This window comes from Callionymus lyra, chromosome 11 (assembly GCF_982586985.1).
Source record: "Callionymus lyra chromosome 11, fCalLyr1.hap1.1, whole genome shotgun sequence".
Taxonomy (NCBI): Eukaryota; Metazoa; Chordata; class Actinopteri; order Syngnathiformes; family Callionymidae; genus Callionymus; species Callionymus lyra.
The window spans coordinates 27621448-27639230 of record NC_141828.1 but is presented as its reverse complement, the minus strand read 5'-3'; the positions used below and the strand labels follow the sequence as shown (position 1 = coordinate 27639230).

Genomic DNA, 17783 nt, shown 5'->3' with positions numbered 1-17783 from the left:
ATCATTTTACCACGAAACGACACAAAAAGAACAATAAGACAATGAAACAACTTAATAACTTGCTGTCAGCAATAGGGTTCCAACGACTGGTTGCAATCAGTTTTAAAAGGTAGTAGAAGAAAAAAGCTGTCGAAATATATCACAATAAATTGTGTCGTTAACCCTGTATGATCACATGAATTTAATATGACAAAAAGCTGTTTCATGTCAATTTTGGTTGTTTAGTAAATTTTTGCATTTAACCAGAATTCTGAATATACAGTGGGAAAAAATTAAATTAAGTTAATGTAAGAAAAAACTTTTTGATTCTAAAGAAAATATATATATATTTCTAAGAATATAAATACGGTACATCTACATAAATACCTGTTTGATTCCCTTCATTCACAGTTTGTGGATTCTTTCTATAGATTCTGTACATTATTCTTTTTTTATTAGTATTCTCTCTCCTGTGTAAAGAGACATTTACACCGAGACAAATATGTCATGAACTGTTTATTGTTAAAACTGTATACTTGGGCAATAAAGCTGTTTCTAATTTTTGATTCACATACATTTCCACATTGATTTTTTTTCTGTTTCGGGGTCTTAAGCGCTGAAATGATTGACGGCTTGAAAAATAGCTGTTTATGTACAGACACAGAGCATAAAGCCGAAAGGAAAAGGAAGTAGACAGAAACTAAATACCGGCAGCACATAACCTTTAGTTTGACGTCAACATCTGAGATTGACAGAACCACAAAAAAGCCAACGATTCTGGCTCAGTCTGATGTGATCGAGGTGAATGACCCACGTACAGTAAAACATCGATAAGGGAGCAGAACATTAGGGCTGATGGGAGCCACATATAAAAGGCAAAAACTTCCTGAGACGGTGCCTCCCCCGACACCTGCGGTAGTAATAGAACTAAGCTCTTGTAATATAGCTGCTTAGCTGATATTTATTGCTGCCATAACCAAAGCAAGCAGCCTTCACAAACCCCTTCACTGCTTCAGCTCCATTACAGCGTACATAAGACTAGACGTCGTCCGTGTTCTCACATCTTGTTTGAATGTGTAGCAGGTTAATGTTGTTAATGCACCATCCACAAATGTCAGAGAAGATGAACTGTTCTTCTGTCTAACAGTCCAAGTTTGAGCTGCAGGACAAGTTATGGATGGATAGATGACAACTTTCTCTATCCTCTTGATTGGATGACACACCCTAGGGAAGAAAAAGTTGCAGCAAAATGCCACACAGTGATGGAAGAAGTTGTATGAACAGTCAGTAGTAATGTCTGTGTCGCACATTTCTTTCTTTGTACATATTACTACATGTTTCAATATATTATATGAAGCTGTTGTAAGGAACATCAAAACTCCTTGTCTTTGTTCACTCTCTTACAAACATGCTATTTATTTGGACAGCAGTTACACATCAACAACAGAACTAAGTAAGAGGCACTAATAACCACACCCAACTTACTTTTGGTGCCAGCAAAACAGTCAACTCCGTGATACATTTCTACACACTGATCAACTTATTGACGGCTTTTGGTCACTACAATACTGTATTACAATACTGTATTAGTGAGGAGATCACTGGACAAACTACTGTTCATCATGGATGATGACAGTCATCCTCTGAACACTGTCATCAGTGAGCAGAGAAGCAGATTGAATGCACGAATGCTCCTTCCTAGATGCAACACTAATAGTCTCAGGGACTCATTCATTTCTTACTTTTATTCACTTAACAAGTTAATCTAGTTTAAAATATCTTATTTAAAAATTACAATTTAAAAAGATAATTAAGTTTATATCTGGGTATCTTCATGCTTTTGGTAAACATAAATGAATGTAATGGTTGAAAATATTAATATTAAAAAAAAAAAAAATCAACATGATGGCACGATAGGTTGGCGGTTGGCTTTCAGGTCAGGAGTGACCTTTCTGTGTTGAGTTTGTATGTTCTCCCCTTGTTGTTTGGGTTTACTCCAGGTACTTCGGTTGATTGAGAACTTAGGGAAATTGTCTGTAGATATGTGTGATTGGTTGTCTGTATTTGTGTGCCCTGCAAAAGACTGTCCAAGTTGTCTCCGACCTCTCGCCGGAAGAAACTGGAATAGGCTTCATGGATTAATGAATGATGTCCTATTACAATAAAATTCATAACACTTTGAACCTTTAAAATGTTTTGAGCCGCACAAAAAGCCCTGATCTCTCTTTTATCTTTCTGTAGGGTCGTGATATTTCCACATCTCTAGGAAGGACTCTGTGCTTCTGATTAAACATGAATGAATAAAGATTTAATGTATATTTAATGAAAAACACAACACATGCAGTCAAGAAGGAAAATAAAAAACTCTTGACACACAAGTGAAGGCTTGAATCAGTTATAGAAACATATAAATAGATCATTGGTACTGATCTAACAATAGCTTCCTGCTGTCTTTCATTCCTTTTTTTAACTTCAGAAACAACAAGGAACTGAAATGCTCACTGGTTTGTGCACTTAAATGTCATGCCAAATTGAAACTAGATCTGAAGATTACCTGCCCAGCCATCTTTGCGAGCACATTTATTAATATTCCAGACCTCACAAAACCTCAGCAAACACCTAGTTCACCAACCCCAAAGATTTCAACTCAGACTAGCTCGTTAAATTCAAGTCAGTCGCCCTTTCTTCGTTATGTGACGGGAATCAACCGACGCATGAACACGTTCTTCAGATGTTAATCCCTGATTGTGGAATCTTGAGATCCTTTGTGGACAATTCTTGTGTTTGGGAGCGAGGCCTCTGCGACTGTCAAACTGGTTCAAGTTTGAAGATTCAGTCCCACACTCTGGCAGAGGCAATTACCAGCAGATCAAAGATGACTCGTCTGTCATCATTCAAAGCTGTGAGGCCCACCTAAATAATCACGTTTAATTCCTGTGAGGAGGTTGTTTTTGTTGGCAGCTTCTCTCTGTTTCTGTGTTAACTAAGAGACAACTATTTGAAATGTATTAATAATAAGGAACAGATGATCAAATTTGGCCATGTTCCAGATTACCATCCAGATCCACAAATCTTTTGAAGAAATTTTCAATAACTACAGCTATGTATGTTGTGCGTGCGTCCGTCCGTCCATCCGTCCATCCATCCATCTATCCATCTATTGATTTTTGAATTGCAATTTCACGTTCTATTCATCTGACCGGGCAAGTCCGATAGATGGATGGATGGATGGATGCACTACTATCAACTATCTCCACCTTTTCGCCTCTCATGCACAATGGACATGGCTTTTTCCTGGACCTCCCAAAGTCCAAGACCATCTCCTTGATCTTTAAGGTGTTCAGCTGTAAGTGGTTCCTCTCTCACTCCAGTCCACACAGTCACATATCAGACTCATGTACTCGCCTCGCTGTTGTCCCTGATGCATCCAACAATGGCAGTGTCAGCATACTTCTGGATGAGACTTCGCTCGGAGTTATAGCAGAAGTCTGAAGTATATATGGTGAAGAGGAAAGGGGCCAGCACTGTCCCCTGAGGTTCTCCTGTACTGCACACCGCAGAGTCAGACGTGATGTTATTCAGCCTGACATACTGTGTTCGATTAGTGAGATAGTCCGAGATCCATGAGACCAGACAAGGGTCCACATGCATCCATGTCCGTTTGTCCTGTACCAGGGTGGGCTGGAGTGTGTTAAAGGCAATAAAAAGTCAAGGAACAGGATACTCACTTAGCCGCTTCCTTTATCCAGGTGGGAGTAGGTCTGATGCAGGAGTTGAAGGATGGCATCTTCTACACTACACCAACCAAGGGCCGGTAGGCAAACTGCAGGGGGTCTTGTCGTGCTGGACTTGTGGCCTGAGATGTTTGAGGACCAGCCGCTCTAATGCCACCTGTCTGTAATCGTTCAGCTCGCTCGATTGGGTCTTTTTCGGGACTGGAACGTTACAGGAAGTCTTCCACAGGGTTGGTACTTTCCCCAGCCGTAGACTGAGGTTGAAGAAATGCTGGAGCGGCTCAGCTAGTTCGGTAGCGCAGGTTTTTAGCAGCCGAGCAGACACCTTGTCAGGACCAGAAGCCTTCCCTGGTCGAATCCTTCGAAGTACAATGTGTACCTGGAGTTAGGTGAAGCTTGATAGCCGTTGTGTGGAGCTGAGGGGGGATTAGGAAGGTTCTGAAGTGGGTAGCAGTGAGGTGACCTGCTCAAACCTGTTGAAAAAGTTGTTGAGACTGTTTGCCTCCTCCACTGTGTCTAATGCAGTCAGAGAGGACTTGGTCTGGTGTCCAGTGATGGTAAAAACACCATTTAATTACTTGAGACTTGTCTCAACTTTTTATTTTTTCCTCTAATTTAAATTTAACTATCATTGAAACTTCTGTGGGGAGTTTTTCTCACTGATTTTGATGATCATACTTTTCTTAACATCAACTATCCACTTTGGCTCTGTCATTTATTTTGTTTGTCAGAATATTTAAAGTTCTGATGATAATTTTGAAACAGACAGGGTTAGATGGAGGAGGTTGATTTGCTGTGGCGACCCCTAAAAGGAGCAGCCGAAAGGGAAAGAAGATTTGTGTGCGAGGTGTTGAAAGGTGCCGGAAAGAGGCTAAAGGCTAAGCTAACGGACAATCGGAGACATCACAGACCAACGATCCCAACGATCACTATGGGGAACGTCAATTCACTGACAAATAAGATCGACGTGCTGTCTGCCCTCAACAACCAGCGGATCTACAGAGAGAGCAGCTTGTTGATCTTCATGGAGACGTGGCTCACTCAGCTGACTCCGGACTCACACGTGGAGCTGCCTGGTTGGAATAGCAGAGGAGGAGGACTGATCATGTACGTGAATAAACGCTGGTGTAGTCCGGGACACGTTACTGTGAAGAAAGTCTTGTGTTGTCAAGATTTAGAATTGTTGGCTGTCAGCATGCGTCCATATTATCTACCGCGTGAGTTCAGTCACGTGATCACGCTGTGGGTTTACATTCCTCCGAATTGACCTTCTTTATTCCAACTTGAAGGACGCCTACAGAGCCAAACCTCTTCCTCCACTTGGAAGGTCCGATCATAACCTGGTCCACCTTAAGTCACAGTACATTCCTCTGGTGCAGAGACAGACTGTGACCACTAAGACAATCAGAAAGTGGACACCAGCTGTGGAGGATGCCATCAGAGACTGCTTTGAAACAACAGACTGGGATGTGCTGCTGAGGTCTCATGGTGAGGACATCGAGGGACAGACACACTGTCTAACGGATTATTTAAATTTCTGCTTGGACGTTGTCGCCCCTACTAAGACTGTCCGCTGTTACCCTAATAATGAACCGTGGGTAACAAAGGAGGTCAAGGATATCAAGTCTGACACTGTGGTGTGCAGTACAGGAGCACCTCAGGGGACAGTACTGGCCCCTCTCCTCTTCACCATCTACACTTCAGACTTCTGCTACAACTCAGAGCTGAGTCTCGTCCAGAAGTATGCTGACGACACTGCCATTGTTGGATGCATCAGGGACAACAGCGAAGACGAGTATAGGAGTCTGATACGTGACTTTGTGGACTGGAGTGAGAGGAACCACTTGCAGCTGAACACCTCAAAGACCAAGGAGCTGGTCTTGAACTTCGGGAGGTCCAGGACAAACACACGTCCAGTGTCCATCAGAGGCGATGAGGTGGAGTATTTAGTCAGCCACCGATAGTGCAAGTTCTCCTACTTAAAATGATGACAGAGGTCTGTAATTTTCATCATAGGTACACTTCAACTGTGAGAGACATATTGTGAAAAAAAATCCAGGAATCCACGTTGTAGGATTTTTAATTTATTTGTAAATTATGGTGGAAAATAAGTATTTGGTCACTTCAAACAAGGAAGATCTCTGGCTCTCAAAGACCTGTAACTTCTTCTTTAAGAAGCTCTTCTGTCCTCCACTCCTTACCTGTATTAGTGGCACCTGTTTGAAGTCGTTATCTGTATAAAAGACACCTGTCCACAGCCTCAAACAGTCAGACTCCAAACTCCACTATGGCCAAGACCAAAGAGCTGTCGAATGACACCAGGAAAATAATTGTAGACCTGCACCAGACTGGGAAGAGTGAATCTACAATAGGCAAGCAGCTTTGTGTGAAAAAATCAACTGTGGGAGCAATTATCAGAAAATGGAAGACATACAAGACCACTGACAATCTCCCTTGATCTGGGGCTCCACGCAAGATCTCATCCCGTGGGGTCAAAATGATCATGAGAACGGTGAGCAAAAATCCCAGAACCACACGGGGGGACCTGGTGAATGACCTGCAGAGAGCTGGGACCAAAGTAACAAAGGTTGCCATCAGTAACACACTACAACGACAGGGAATCAAATCCTGCAGTGCCAGACGTGTCCCCCTGCTTAAGCCAGTGCATGTCCAGGCCCGTCTGAAGTTTGCCAGAGGGCACATGGATGATACAGCAGAGGATTGGGAGAAAGTCATGTGGTCAGATGAAACCAAAGTAGAACTTTTTGGTATAAACTCAACTCGTCGTGTTTGGAGGATGAAGAATACTGAGTTGCATCCCAAGAACACCATACCTACTGTGAAGCATGGGGATGGAAACATCATGCTTTGGGGCTGTTTTTCTGCTAAGGGGACAGGACGACTGATCCGTGTTAAGGAAAGAATGAATGGGGCCATGTATCGTGAGATTTTGAGCCAAAACCTCCTTCCATCAGTGAGAGCTTTGAAAATGAAACGTGGCTGGGTCTTCATTTAACATCTGCAAGAAGCCCCTCTGCATGTTCTACCAGTCTGTGGTGGCCAGTGTCCTGTTCTATGCTGTGGTGTGTTGGGGTGTAAATGTGTCCAAGAGGAGTGTCAACAGGTTGGACAGGTTGATCAGGAGGGCTGGCTCTGTGGTTGGAATGAAGCTGGACTCACTGGTGACAGTTGCTGACAGGAGATCATTGAACAAACTGACAGTCATCCTCTGAACACTGTCATCAGTGATCAGAGAAGCAGAATGAGTGCACGAATGCTCCTACCCAGGTGCAAAACAAATAGACTCAGGGACTCATTCATTCCTCGGGCTATCAAATTGTACAATTCTGAGTTCGGGGGCAGGAATGGAGTGAGAGTATCTGGATGTTCTTTTCTATGTTAGTCTTTGTATCCTTTGTCTTTGTTGTTTTTCTTTGACCTATGTTCTTTGTCTTTATCTTTAGACTTAGATTGTGTCATCTTGTTCTTTCTCTTTATGTTCTTCTTCTTATTTTATTTTTTATTTATTATTTTTTATTGTTTATGAAAAATTGCTGGCTATTGGAAAAAAACAATTTCCTGAAGGAGACCTCCTGAGGGATCAATAAAGTTTTACCTTACCTTAAATAAAAAAAAAGTTGACATAAACAATAGTCTTTTGGGACAAATGGAGGCCCTATGCAAAATTTTGCAATAATTTTGACCTAAAACCTTTTCTTCTGTCCAAACATTACATGAGTATATATAAATACAATTGTAACAAGTAGCAATGTATGTACAGTGCCTTGCGAAAGTATTCGGCCCCCTTGAACCTTTCAACATTTCGCCACATTTCAGGCTTCAAACATAAAGATATAAAATTTTAATTTTTTGTCATGAATGAACAACAAGTGGGACACAATCGTGAAGTGGAACGAAATTTATTGGATAATTTAAACTTTTTTAACAAATAAAAAACTGAAAAGTGGGGCGTGCAATATTATTCGGCCCCTTTACTTTCAGTGCAGCAAACTCACTCCAGAAGTTCAGTGAGGATCTTTGAATGATCCAATGTTGTCCTAAATGACTGATGATGATAAATAGAATGCACCTGTGTGTAATCAAGTCTCCGTATAAATGCACCTGCTCTTTGATAGTCTCAGGGTTCTGTTTAAAGCGCAGAGAGAACCATGAAGACAAAGGAACACACCAGGCAGGTCCGAGATACTGTTGTGGAGAAGATTAAAGCCGGATTTGGACGCTCTTTTCCGGTAGCTCTACAGGTCAATAGCTCTGGGAAAGACGGTCCAGTACTATAGAGCATCGCTATATTTAAGGGAAAGTTTCCTGTCCAGGGGGTCGTCTCTTCCGGAGCAGTGGTTCTTTCAAGTTTGGTCATGTCTCGGGTCACCTGGAGAGTAAGTTACTTGCTTCCCTGTTGCGTGGGCGGATGCCTTTGTCTTCCAGCCCCCCATTTTTTGCGTGTGTTCTGCTTTGTTCTTTGTTTCACGCCCCCAGGTGTGAAACGGGCAGACGGACAGATGTTCAAGTAATCGCTGTTATGGCTCTAAGTCTGCTCCAACCTTTTCTTGAAACAATGTATCAGTCTGGAGTGAAATGTTGGTTGTGAATGTGTATTCAAACGTTTAAGCTCTTAGATGAAGCTAGTAATTTATACTTTATATTTTGATTATCTTTTAGCATTAATTCAAGTATGGCGTATACGTATAGGTTATAATAATTTTTAATCTAACAACGGTTACAAAGAATCTGTTCACTGCCATGCCATGGATTACAGATTACCTTCCTAAACTGTTACCAAATAATTTTTCCTCCACAGTTATGTTTTTAAACCATCACTAACTGCAGTTTTAAGATTCAGTAGGTTTTATGACTTGTACCCAAAAATTATTGCCTGTGACAAAAAACTAATAAAAAACAGCCTCTGTGTCTGAAGTCAATAAATGGGATACCACCAAGAATACCAACATTTCACTGAAAAACTTTTTCTGATGCTTTAACTCGCGACAACATTAATCTTTATTTTGCTCTGCTGGAGCTATTAACCTGAAATATTTGTTCCTTCATCGCATGACAGCTGTAAAGTTCAGATCACATCACAGAGCTAGAAACAAGCTAATTTAAGCTTTGATGTGAGACATTTAAAAGTATTTTTCAGATGCAGCCGAAGTAGCTCACACGATGCTGATTAAGCAAGTCAAATTCTGATGAATTCTGCTTTCTCACATGTTTGAAGCAGTAACATTACCGTGTTGCAACAGCAGTACGAGATTATGTCGTCTTTAATTGTGTGGGTGGCTTGTGAAGAGACCTGCCATCTGTGACAAATTTCAGGGATGAGTCTTTGAGAAAGAGAATATGAGGGGCCGTTTGAGACAGAATTGAGTTTTCTTTCACGTTGACTATCAAACTCTCTTACATCTACTATCAAACTCTCTCAGATCTTCTATCAAAATCTTTCACATCATCTATCAAACTCTCTCATACCTTCTATCAAACTTTGTATGAGCACCTGAAAGTTAGAGATCTTGTAAGTGCATGAGCACTTGACAGTGAGAGTGAGAGACACATAGGTGGTTATTGCTTCTGCTACAGTATGTATGCACTTTATCCATGAGAAGTTTCAGTCTGGCTTCCGTAAACATAACTCTACGGAGACAGCTTTACTGAAAGTATCCAGTGACATCATGATGTCAGCTGACCCGGGTAAATTCACTGTTCTGGTTCTCTTGGTTCTGTCCTCAGCCTTTGACACAGTTGATCACCTGATCCTGCTGAGAAGACTGAGGGATGAGGTGGGACTGTCTGGGTCTGTGTTAGAATGGTTCTCATCATACCTTTCTGGGTGCAGTTTTAGTGTATCTGCCAATCAAATGAGGTCTAAATCGGCAGATCTGTTGTGTGGAGTCGCTCAAGGTTCTGTTCTGGGTCCTTTATTGGTTTTGCTGTATTTGATTCCTGTTGCTCCTAAGCTTTGGAACGATCTTCCTCTCTCTTTCATTTGATGGAGTCTACTGACACTCTTTCAAGAAACTTCTTAAGACGTTTTTATTTGTTCAGGCTTTTTCTTGATTTTCTGGAACTCCTGTTGTGTTATCAGTTTTATCTTGCCCTTTAAAGTATACTTCATTAAATATTTCTTGGATTGTTTAAGTGCTTTGTAACCCTGGTCTGGAAAAGCGCTATACAAATAAAAATTACTTACTTACTTACTTACTCTAACATTATATTTTCTTGGTAATTCCAGGTTGTGGTTCACCTTTTATACACACGGAACTGCCTATTTGAAATCTAAATATTAATAAAATCCAATAAGAGGTTTTTTTTGGATTTCAAGCCTTTCGGACAATTATGGTGAGAATTAGGAAACAACTTACTCACAGAAAGAACCATAACACCTGAAAAGTGAAGAAAATGCATGTTGTAAAAATGAAAAGCACATGAACTGAAAGTTATTTATGGTAAAGTATATTTAGACAAATTACAATGAGTGAGCTTCTGAATGTTAAGAGAGTTTGAAGATAATGTAACAGAGAGAACCACAATAACCAATCAAATGTTTAAAAATGTAAATGAAAAAATTGAGAATAATTAACCCCGCCCAAAAAGAGTTCTACTGCTTCATCTGCCTTAGTGTGTGTTTGCAATTGTTCATCGTTTCCTTATCTTGAGATAATTCCAACCACCAAATGAGTGGATGACCTCTTGGAGTTACAGCATTGCTGGTCAACAAGATAATGAGTATTCTGCAGCTCTTCCTGTTACATGTCCTGATCATCTGTGGAGGAGAAATAATGCAACTTTTAAAGGATCACTTGTTTTTTCTACTATGAAGAACCTTTTTTATATTCTCCACCGTGTTCTCCTACCGATCCTTGTATCATCTAATGTGATGAGTACTTGAAGTATTTCCCCATGTTTCACACCTAAGGAGATATAGGACTGATCTAAACTTTCTACATTTGCCATACCCAACTTTAGTTAATAAATTATTTGGCTTCTTTGTTTTCTATTGACATCAATCTGAAAAAAAAAGAAGAGAAGTTGAAGTCCCATTTTAATAATTCATTAAAAATGATGAGACTGAGAGGGAGGAGAGGCACAGGTATGAGATGCAAGGTGGTAAAAGATCAGAAACAAAAAGCGGAGAGCGGACATGTTTTGAAATAAGGGGTCCAGACTCGGAGAAAGACAGGGAGTCATGCTGGACGAATAATAATACATATGGGAATTCAGCTGACTCAATGCATCTGAGCGTATGTAAACAAACAACATTCAAAAAGCACACAGTGTTACTGAATGAAACGTACTTCTTCATGAACGAATTCAGATCTAACCCTTTAATATTAACTGGGGGAACAAACTTACTGTAAAACTTTAAAACGGTAAAACGGTCGGACTAGAACCATGAAAATATGTTCCTAGCGATAGCAATACTGTTGCTGCAGTAGTATATTAAAAAGAGACAATATAACGTTAATATGCACAATGAGGACTAATAATATTAAAACAACGTACATGCTTATCTTCTAAGCAATGAATTCATTCTTAGGCTTTGTAAAAAGTCCAGCAAGGATTAATGGGTTCTCATTATAATATATATATTATAAGCACTTCAGGCGGATATGCCGTACTTCAGCAAAAACGTTTATTAACTACGTTATTAATGCAATAATGTCATTCAATCGTTGAAACGTGATGATATCAGAAATAACTGACACCAATCCAAACATTTGTATTATAATGCTGGCAGCTCTGAAATTCAGTAATGGTTAAACAACTTTATTTTTTTTTAAAAAGGGGATGGCTTCCTTTTAGGTCAAGATGGCTTCTTTTTAGTTCAAGATCTCTCACACTCACTATCAAGTGCTCATATCGAGTTTGATAGAAGATGTGAGCTGGTTTGATAGAACGTGTGAGAGAGTTTGATAGAAGAAGTGAGAAAGTTTGATAGAAGATGAGACAGAGTTTGATAGTGGATGTGAAAGAGTTTGATAGTAGATGTGGAAGAAAAACTGAATGTTGTCTCAAACTACCCCTCATAGGAGAGGGTTCAGAATGGACTTATTATTTGAGCATCTTGTACCAAAACATTTTTTTTAATCAAACATCAGTTTTCATCACCATCTTCATCTTGTTTAGCGAAAGAACAAGAAGTACATTTGTATAGTTGGTTATACATTTAAGCTTCATTTAAGGAACTTCTTTTTTTTAATGTAAAAAGATTTTATATCCCTGGTCCTGTATCAAGCTAGAACTTCTAAAGTTGACATTTTATTGTATTTAGAATAACTTCAATTGTTTTTAAAAATCTGATGTAAAAATGTTTATTTTATATTCACTAAAATATTTTTCAGATGTGCAAAACATTCCCAAAAATGACTAAAGTATTAGGTCAAAAGTCCTCAAACAAAAAAACCCATTGTCATATTTAACTAGCATATAATAATAATTAATAGCTAAGTGTTAGTTTCTACTTGATCTCTACCTCTTGAGGGCCACATAAATACAGTAAAATGCCCACGTCGTTCTGGGAGAGCACTTTGTCCAGGTCTGATGTAGGTGTTGGTGGTTGACCTTCCTTATGGTGTCCACTTTTCATTTAGTTTTAGTGATAAGCTATTTAGTCATGTGCTAACTACTTCCTTATTATTAGTGGTATTTTAAGTCTCATTCCGAGGAAAGCTTTAAACCATGTAGCTCAAAAATAATCAAGTTACAGCCTTTTAAAAGTCCTGATAAATAATTATCAGTTGTCTTTATCCCAACCTTGCATGCAAAAATATGGTGAAATACATGTTCACCATTGCAATATTTGTCCTAAGTTAACTACATTCTTGAAGTTATTTAAAAAACGGTTGAATGGGGTTTAGTTTTTTTAATGTACTTTCAATGATAAGTGTCTCTGTTCCTCTTCCAATACAGTACTAAAGGAAGACAAATGTCTTGTAAATAATTGTTTGTGGCTTCTAAGACAAGAACTGGTGCAAGGAGGAAAGACTAAAAAACTGACTAACATAATTCCTTGAATTAAAAAAATGGAATTACTCACCCGCAACATAAAAAACTGAGAAAGAAAAATGCTGAAAGAAATAGAAAAATTGACAAGGATTTACATTTATACGGCAAATGTACTGTGGCTATGTTAAATGGATAATTCACCTAAAATTCAAACTTCACTCATTCTTCTAACCCCTATGTTCGACTAAGGGTTGGGATTGGCTGTACTGTCCCTCTTTTCTGAAGCATCAACAAAAAGTACCCCGGATAAATATCACAAGCGTTTTCCATTGCAGACAGTAGACTGTATGCGCTCTGGAATACTTGAGTACTTCATTTAAATTAACATAAATATTTGTCAATAACTCTTAAATGAACAGATTGCTCTGAAAAGAATCCCAACCCTTAGTCTACATGAAAGTGTGTAGAAAAGGAGTTCTACTTTTGGGTGAACTATCACTTTAAATAACTTTTGTAGAAAACATCAATTTAATCCATTCTCTATTTTATCCATATTCCTTTCCTTTTGAACTGGTTTGTTGTTTGGTTAAGAAACAATAATAAAATAATATTAAGTAAATCAGAAAAAATATAAAAAGCTACTGAACACTTGCCTCTATTCACACACACTTTGACTTTAGGGACATGCACAAACAAATACAATATGGTGTGTGATCAGCCAACCAACCCCCACACATGTTTACAATCTTACGTCATCTTTCACAACTGTGTCCACACTAAGTCATCACAAATTCACCCAACAAATGCAAACATGATTCAACCTGCACTTTATTCTACACTTCTATCTGTTCTTTGAAACGTTGGTTCTTGTCCCTATGATTTGCTGGCTTCAGGTGTTGATAGAGTTTCTTCAGAGGGAAGCATCACAAAAACAGAGTATACGTTGTGCTTAATCTTATCTTTTCAACATTTTCTTAAGCTCTGCTCTTCAAGTTTCTACTGTGAAATGTGGAAGTATTGGAGTAAAGTTCAGTCCCCTTAAGACAACAGGGCCAAACTTTGAGTCAAGGAATCCCGGCTCTCTCGGAGGTGGTGTCTTGTAGTGGTCTTATTTTCAGTTCTCACCCACTCATTATTCTCAGTGTGTGGTTACTATTCTCTTGTATTTCTGATTCCCTCTCAAACATCAAAACATGATTTTTTTTTATCAACCACAACATCTTTTTTATCCACAACATTTCGGCTTATTTTCCCTCCCCCTGCAAAGCTTTGATACTCTTCAAAACTTCTAAATTTAGAGTCCAGCTAAAGAAAAGACTTAATTTTAGATGCTGGCTTTCAGGGCCTGATGGCTTTGGTAGATGATTGTCGTTAATGACGTATAATTTGATGACTCTGTAAATAGAAAGCTGTTGCTCATCGCGCCGTAATGGCTCTCCATTGGGTCATTATTTAGGGTTTTTTCCAAGACACACTTTTGCACCCAGATTGATGGCATCCGTGTGAAGGTGACATTTTTCATACAGGTGGTTGTTAAACTGAGATATTAACTTCTGACCCATTTATCTTGGCAGACTGGAAAGTGCTATAAAATATAAATTTGATATGAAATGAAAATATAACTTTCTGATACAAAATTGTTAAATGTTTGATGGATGTCAACTATGTTCACCATCTTTGCGATAGAAAGCGTCATCAGCATTGTGGCTCATTTATGTAACTCTCATGAGTCAATGGTCGCCCAGAAGAGATGTCAGGATGTCTCGTAACTCCATTTAAAATCAATTCTTAATCTAAAAAATTCTAAGGGGCTTGGTGTTGATGGTGTGAAAATGATTGCATCAAAACAATTGCGTTCAAAATAAGATAAGGGATAGGAAGGGACAGAAATTTTCTATATCCTTACTGACACCTTTTTTTAACAACAATATAATTATGAATTATAAATGGGGAAGATCTTAGCCAAAAAGCTTTCAGCTTTAGTAAAAATGTTTTTTCAATAAAAAAAGAAAAAAAGATTTAAGTGACAATCACGGTTGGTGCTACGAAATAACACACACCCAGCTCTAGGGATAAATGACGTACAGATTTTTTTTTTCCAATATCAGTGCCAAAAAAAGTTTTGTGAAGTTGTGTGAATTATGAAAACAAAATCTAATAAAAATCATCTTTGTAAAAAAATTAAATAACAGGATAACTCTAAATATGTTTTCCTAATAAGACACAAAAAAACCATTAATATGCCGGTTTAAAATACTTAAACCATGATTTTGAACACTTAATTCACAAATGCACACGATTTCCACAGGTTCATTTTTTTCTTTCTTTTGAAAATATATATTATATATTATTTACCTGTTCAAAATGGACTCTTCTTTTCACTTGACGCTCCAAAGCTCTTAAAGTGAAACTCATTTCTAATCACTATCATGTCAACTAAGGGTTGGAATTATTGTCAGAGTAATCAGAGTTGTCTTTGTCTTCATTTTCTTCCAAAAAGAAACATGACAAATACATCCATCTTACTTGTCTGTAACGTCCCTCTTGTATTAAAGCCTCCGCATTAGAAATTGTTCCTAAAAAAGTTTATATTTTAGGCTTGTGTGTAGCAAAAATACTATCAGAGTAAGGGCCAGTTCCGATTCTTCGCTTAGCACTTCCCCTTAGCCCTTCCCTTAAAACGGAGTGCCAAGGGCTAGGGGTAGAAATTAATTGGGACAGCCCTACCCCTTGCCAAGTCATCAACTGTTGCTGCTGACTGAACGCTCCCTCGTATCAAAATATATGTAAAAACAAACATGACAACAATTTAATTTTAAAACTTTTTCAACGTTTTATTTCACATATTAAGCATGATTTGTGTGAACATTAAAATAAATAAGGCTCACAGGTTTAAAAACACAACTGTAAACATGAATGTTTAAAAATGTAAACAAAATGTGCAAAGAATTTTACATCTCATCAACCAACACTGGTTTAAGAACCTTCTGTCTTTTCCTCACTTTCCTCATGATAACTATGCTCTTCTTTTGGACCCCTACTTTAGGATATCCAAAACTTGCTGAAGAATATCGGATATAATATTATCAAATAGTTTATTGTCAAGAACAAGAAGAGCAAAGCTTTTAATGTAAAATAAGTGAGTTGTCACTAGCTGTAAAGCTATTGTTAGAATAAAACAGTGTTGTAAAAAATTACAAACAAATGACAATATTATTTGTTAAAATACTCACATTAATGCTCTTTGTTGCTCACTTGCTTCACCATAGTCACACATTTTTACGGATTATCTTACTGATCAACCACAGCATGTTAGGCTGAAGGATATCACGTCTGACACTGTGGTGTGCAATACAGGAGCACCTCAGGGGACAGTACTGGCCCCTCTCCTCTTCACCATCTACACTTCAGACTTCAGCTACAACTCAGAGCTGAGTCTCGTCCAGAAGTATGCTGACAACACTGCCATTGTTGGATGCATCAGGGACAACAGCGAAGACGAGTATAGGAGTCTAATACGTGACTTTGTGGACTGGAGTGAGAAGAACCACTTGCAGCTGAACACTTCAAAGACCAAGGAGCTGGTCTTGGACTTCGGGAGGTCCAGGACAAAGCCGCGTCCAGTGTCCATCAGAGGCGACGAGGTGGAGATAGTTGACAACTATAAGTACCTCGGTGTGTGGCTGGACAGTTAACTGGACTGGTACTGCAACACAGACCATGTTTATAAGAAAGTTCAGAGAAGACTGTACTTTCTATGGAGGCTTCGATCATTTAACATCTGCAAGAAGCTCCTCTGCATGTTCTACCAGTCTGTAGTGGCCAGTGTCCTGTTCTATGCTGTGGTGTGTTGGGGTGGGAATGTGTCCAGGAGTGTCAACAGGTTGGACAGATTGATCAGAAAGGCTTGCTCTTCGGTTGGCATGAAGCTGGACACACTGATGACAGTTGCTGAGAGTAGATCACTGAAAAACTACTGCCCATCATGGATGATGACAGTCATCCTCTCAACACTGTCATCAGAGAAGAGAAGCAGAATGAGTGCACAAATGCTCCTTCCCAGGTGCAAAACAAATAGACGCAAGGACTCATTCATTCCTCGGGCTATTAAATAGTACAATTCTGAGTTCGGGGGCAGGAGAAGAGTAAAAGTATCACGATGTTCTGTTCTATGTTAATCTTTTAATCCTTTGTCTTTGTTATTTTTCTTTGATCTATGTTCTTTATCTTTAGACTTAGATTATATCATCTTGTTCTTTCTCTTTATTTCACTTTGTTCTTGTTCTTATTTTATTTTGATAATTTTTTTTAATGAAAAATTGCTGTATTTGCTGTGGATAATTAGGAAAAAAACTATTTCAATCAATAAAGTTCTACCTAACCTAACATTTGCATAGTTTCTGGGTAAATGCATCTAACCCCTCCGTTTCAGGTGTGCCTCCGACCTCATTTGTTTTTCTGGCCCTTTGTCTTGCCCCTCCCCCTTCATCCAAAGGAGAATCCGGACACCCCTCCGTCTCATGGGTACGAGCAAAACGGGTAGGGCTAAGTTCGAGGGCTAAGACGATAATAGGAATTGGGCCTAATCTACTTATGGTTCCACGCACACGACTCAGGACCAGAGGAGAGAAATCTTTTCAGGCTGTTGCTCCTAAGCCTTGGAACAATCTTCCTCTCTCTTTGCGCTTGATGGAGTCTACTGACTCCTTTAAGAAACATCTTAAGACGTTTCTCTTTGTTCAGGCTTTTCCTTGATTTTCTGGAACTCCTGTGTTGTTCTTAGTATTATCTTGATCTTTAAAGTTAAAGTGTATATACTTTTTTGAGTATTGTTTTGTTTGTTTAAGTGCTTTGTGACCCTGGTCTGGAAAAGCGCTATATAAATAAATATTACTTACTTACTTACTTACTAAATCTTGCACATATGCACTTGAAGCTGTAGCTGAGCTTCTGCCCTTACATTCTATATTTTGAGTACACAAGTGCTTCCACATTTAGCAGTGTGCGAAAATGTAGTGCGCTATGCGCACCCAATTGGCGCACTCAAACGGCCAGAAGATGTGTGTGTGGATCGATGGACCCTTCGATCCTTAACGGCCGCCATCTTAG

The 17783-nt window shown here is 39.0% G+C and overlaps 1 pseudogene; it reads left to right on the top strand.

Annotated features, from left to right (window-relative positions):
* The window catches only part of LOC148069818 (uncharacterized), a 52062-nt pseudogene extending 34845 nt beyond the window's left edge, over nt 1-17217 (top strand).
* Nucleotides 17218-17783: the final 566 nt, after the last annotated feature.